Raw genomic sequence first — 5,258 nt, forward strand, 5'->3', positions numbered from 1 at the left:
AAATCGAATCGATTTCAACCAGCTGGGAATTTATTCCTAACACAAACCTAGGCAGACTAGATCAATAGTCACCTTAGGTCACCTTTGGTACAACTCAAGTCCATATTTCGTGGGTTCGCCTAGCGTCGCACAATTAGGGACAACTAGCTGCTAGGATGATCAGGACTACCCTACCCTTGGGCTCATGCCTGGCTCCCCACACATCCTTACTACCATCTAGAGTGGCACTCTAACAGAATAGGGCCCGGCTTGAGTTAAGCTACTCGGCTCCATGGTCAGAACGAGGCATCCAGCTAGCTAAGTGATAGGCATGCATTCAATCTTGTCCAAAGGGCCAACAACGGTATGGTCCTTAGTTGGTATAGATGGAATTGCATGAGTCAACCTACACATAGACTTCGCCTAGCCTCCATTTATATTACCTCATGATTCTTTTCCACAATAGCAAATATAGCCAACCGTGCTTTGGTATCCACCTATATCTCGCAGATGACAGGAAATCACCCAACTTCTACCAGTCTAAGCATGGCTAAGCTTATATTTGATCCTAGACCTACACAGGGTTAAAGGTATATGTATCTAGACAAGGTAGTTCCATGCATCAAGTGTTTCCAATCAACTCTTATAATCTAATACATCAACATAAAGGACTCAAGTAATATTTTGTAAAACATGGGAGACTTAGTAAGCTTTGGGGTTTGCCTTTGAGGAAAGAGGTTGGCTGGTGATCCAAGCACTTAGGGAGATCTTCGAGAGTTTTCTCCTCTTCTCCTAGAGCTATGGCCTAAGGCGTCTCCCGCTGATCCTCCTCTTCCTCCTCGTTGAACTCCAATAGAGTTATTTCTTCGGACGATCCTATATTCAAGAGCATGAAATAAGATATCACGAATGCATATATGATGACATGTATAATATGATATGATATGATGAATGAATCCTCCCAAGTGTTTTCAATGACTTTGCATCAAGTAATAACTAGTTGCAACTTATTTTACTAAGTAGATCCATATCTCTTTTTTAATAACTAAACAAACACTTATGTAAATCATTTTCTGGACTTCAAGACAATAGCCACTTGTTTTGACCATAATTGGAGTTATACACATCAAAATAATATGGTTGTGGAAATTCTAGAAATCTTATGAAATCTCCTACAACTTTCTTTTAATCATCTTAATGTGATTCAATAGTTATCTAGGTCAAACAATTTAATCATTTAAATCTATCTAGAGAGCAAGCATTTCTGACAGCAGACTTCTAATAGCCATAATTCATAAACCATAAGGCCTATGACTATCAAAATTTAACATAAGGTAGATAAGTAAGTTATCTACAACTTTGTTATTAACAAGTTTTACAGAAAAGACAATTATCATCATAAATTATCAACTCAACCAAAACTATACATGCATCAATCTATTTGAATTATAAAGCAATAATTAACTAGTTGCATACAACCAATTGCTTTTAAACCATACTAATAACATCAATAGATCATATGTATCACAAGCACCATAGAAAACATCATGGTTAAACATAACTAACTTATTTATATCCATTTATTATTTTCCTTAAATAATAGGGTGATTTAAAGGATAAATAATTCCTTTGCTGAATAAATTCTAATAAAATTATAGTAGCCTTCAAATGACCTCAATACTCTAGTGCACAAATTTCATGCCATTTGGATAAGTACAACTACTTCTACAAAAATGACAAGTTATATAGGCTTATTTTAGCAAAAATAGTTTAGCATAGTGAAAGGTGTCAAGCAATAGATTTAATATTTTTCATACTTACTTCCCAGCATAAGAATACTGTGTAAAAATTTGCATGACCATATGTTATGTATTTTTACCCCCAATTAATTTCACTAGAATCTAGCAATTAATTAGGATTAAATATGAAGACCATATTCAAAGTATGACCACTGCAAGTTTAGTATTTTTCCTAGCTAGAGCATCTCAACACAAGACCAGCAAAATTAGAATCATAATTTTATCACTTTTCTAGCTCAAGTTATGCAATTTACAAGATAGAAACCATTTAAAAAGCATTTATCTAGATACATTTTATTATCCTAGAAAAATACTAGAAATAGTGCATCTCATATTTTTATCAAATACTACACTTCAAGATGAAACTAACAAAATTTGGTTCACCAAAATTGGACACTCCTAGCTTGAGATATGAATTTTTGAAACATGCATTCAAATTTGTGAAAAACAAATCAGAAAATCAATATTACACAGGCTAACAGCTGGGGCCCGCGGTCAATGGGGACCCACGTGTTAGTGAAACAAAATAGGGGATGCCACTGGCCGGCAAGAACTCATCGACGGTGAGATCTCCGGTGGTAGTGTCTTCACACTGGACTCTCTTCAACCACGCGCATCGAATGGTAGGTTTAGTTGGCCCGGCGGCTCGCCGGAGCAAGCTCGACGGTGGCCATCGTGGACGGTGGAGGTTGGTGGTGGTATGCTGGCCATGTATAGCTACGGTACTCTCAGGCAAGGATGAATACTCCATCCTGGTGACCTAGAAGATCTACACGGCGTAGGTGAGGGCTTGGGGTGGCATCGGTGAGCTCAGCCACGTGCATGACCGTGTGGCGGTGCACGGAGCACGGCGGTGCTCACGCTGTTCCGGCTAAATGGTGGCAAAAGGTAGGTCTCCGTCATGCCACTAGCAAGGCCTAGGGTTACTTGACCTAAGGCATGAGAGAAAGGAGAGAGATGGTGAACCAACTCGACGGCGGTGAGCTCGAGTGCCACGATGGCCATGGCGGGCACGTGCATGGTGGTGACTCGTTCTAGCACCGTTAAGTGGTGGCATCATCCCTAACTCTGGCCTAAGCTTCTATACTCTAGCATGGTGCTAGACCAAAGAAAATGAAGGCATGCGATGTAGTGGGATGGCGGGGTCATGGTGAGCCGCGAGCCTGGCAGCGCTCCAGTGACAACGACGGCTACGGCGAGGCGAAATGCCACTCTACTTGGGTTCAATAGGTGGTGCTAGTGGCTCAAGGAGGTGGAGGTGATGGCATAACAATTGTGGCTGAGATGAATCAGCCAGTGGAGCTACATCAGCGGCGAGTGGCTGTGGTGGAGCTTGGTGAGCTCGGAGCGGTGCTGTGGAGAGGTAGAGCGAGAGGGAGAAGGCGAGGGTGGGTGAGTGGAGTGAGCAGTGGGTGCACGGCGCTTAAGTGCACACTCATGCCTGACTAGATGAGCCAACACTGGTGTGCTACCACCATGCGGTGGGCATGGCCTGTGGCATGTTGGCCATGACGCCGCGCACGGGCGCGGGTTCAGTCACCGCGATCGACGACTGACAGCGTCACTTCAACCCCATGTAACTCCTAATCTGTTCATCCATTACAAAAACTTCCTTAATGAAAGTTGTAGAGCTACATGATATCTCCAACTTTGCTTTAAGAACCATCATCTAATTCTCACTGGTTAACAAACTACATTGCTCCAAAGTGAGGTACTTTGAAACTAAAAATCATTTCAACACTTAGAAAATTTTGCAAGTTTTAAAACAATATTTTGTTGATACTTGTGAGCTATTTTTGAGCATGCTATGCACCGAATTAGGTCTTTACCCAAAAATAAAAGCTGTTACTCTAGTCAAGTACTACAACTTTGCTTAAGGGTGCACTGCCATGAAACTCTCTATGCTATTGTTCAACTTAGGTCAAACATACAACTTGAAAATGAAAGCCTACACTATAACCATGACTTAGAGGCCAAATGGGTCCAAGTCATGAATACCAAAGTTGTTCCATGTGACATTATAAACATGTTTAAGGTACTCCTAAGGTCCCATAAACATTTTATACATTGGTCACATGTAAATCCTAGCATATGTAAAGCATTTAGCAACAAACACATGTGATATAAGCAATCCTAGAGATAAAATTTGAGATGCTCATGCTCATGAATGATCAATGATGCTTGTGCTCATACAATGCCAATGCCAAATGCATGCTTAACATAGGGGTGTTACATTCCATGAGTGCGGGTTCACAATCCCCCCTCATCTATTCTTCCGGGGGCTGCTGCACCACTACTAGATCGAGCTACAGCACCTTAACCCCAATGGGATCTAGCACGTCGCGGCCTTCATTGTGATGTTCAAGGGGTACCTAGGGATCAAGCCACACTTCAAGTTGTGGAGGTACTTCTTCGCATCTCCCAGCATACGAAGAAAGACAGAGGCAGGGAGATCTCGATGCCGATGGGATGTGTGGGCATCCACCTCCGGGGGCAGCAGGCGGTTGAGTACATGCCCTACTAGCTATCTAGATCCAACAAGGGGTGGCATGTGTAGTGGTTCTACTTGAAGAATGACCTTGTCACCCCTTGCTAGTCTTCATCGGGCACCTGATCGAAGAGGCGTCACCGATGTGGCCGTGGGGGCCACCCATCAAGGAAAAAAAGAGGATGTCCGACATCCTCAAGGCCGTTGCATCCCTAAGGAGCCATAGCCTTCACGGGGCCAGCATCATTGGAGCATATCACATGAGGGTGGTGTCGCTAATGGCGTGCGCCCTTCCATTGTTTGGGATGATGCCAATTGTGGAACTCAGCGAGATGGTGCTCGCCTAGTGGCCGCTTCGCAATAGCAAGATTGAACAGTGCATCAAGGAGGCGACGAACGAGCTTGACACCATGTTCCCAATCCTGGGACATCCTATGATGTGGCTGGAGTCGAGCTTTATCGAGCTGCTGGTGAAATTTGGGCTTTTGGGCCTCTATCGCGCTACTGCTGGAGCACGTAGCCATGAGGGCGACGAACCATTCCGTAGATGAGTGGAGGAAGAAGGATAAGGACAACAAGGAGAAGAAATGGTGGGCGAAGGAGCGGGCGAAGCTGCAGCGAAGGAAGTGGTGCCAAGGCTCATCGGAGGAGGAAGCAGAAGAGGAGGAGGAGGAGGAGGACGATGGCTCTAGGTCACCCAACCAACGGGACGATTTGGCCGGTGGGGATGAGGATCCACCTTTGTCGTAGGCAAGGCCCTTCCTGTGGCATCTCTTGGAGCAAGAGGAGGAGGACACACCCCCAAAGACGGCGGGAGCGAGCCACCCCACTCTATCTGGGCCTTAAACGGTGCCCCCAGAGCCGAGGGGAGCTAGCAGCTTCACCTCATCCGAGCCTCCCAAGCAAAGGGAGGGCTCAAAGTGGCAGCGTGATGAGGAGTCGCAGTCAGGGTCGGGTGGGCCAACCTAAAATGTCGACGCCCAATGGCATCA

Source organism: Miscanthus floridulus, chromosome 10, assembly GCF_019320115.1.
Source record: "Miscanthus floridulus cultivar M001 chromosome 10, ASM1932011v1, whole genome shotgun sequence".
In the NCBI taxonomy this organism is placed as follows: Eukaryota; Viridiplantae; Streptophyta; class Magnoliopsida; order Poales; family Poaceae; genus Miscanthus; species Miscanthus floridulus.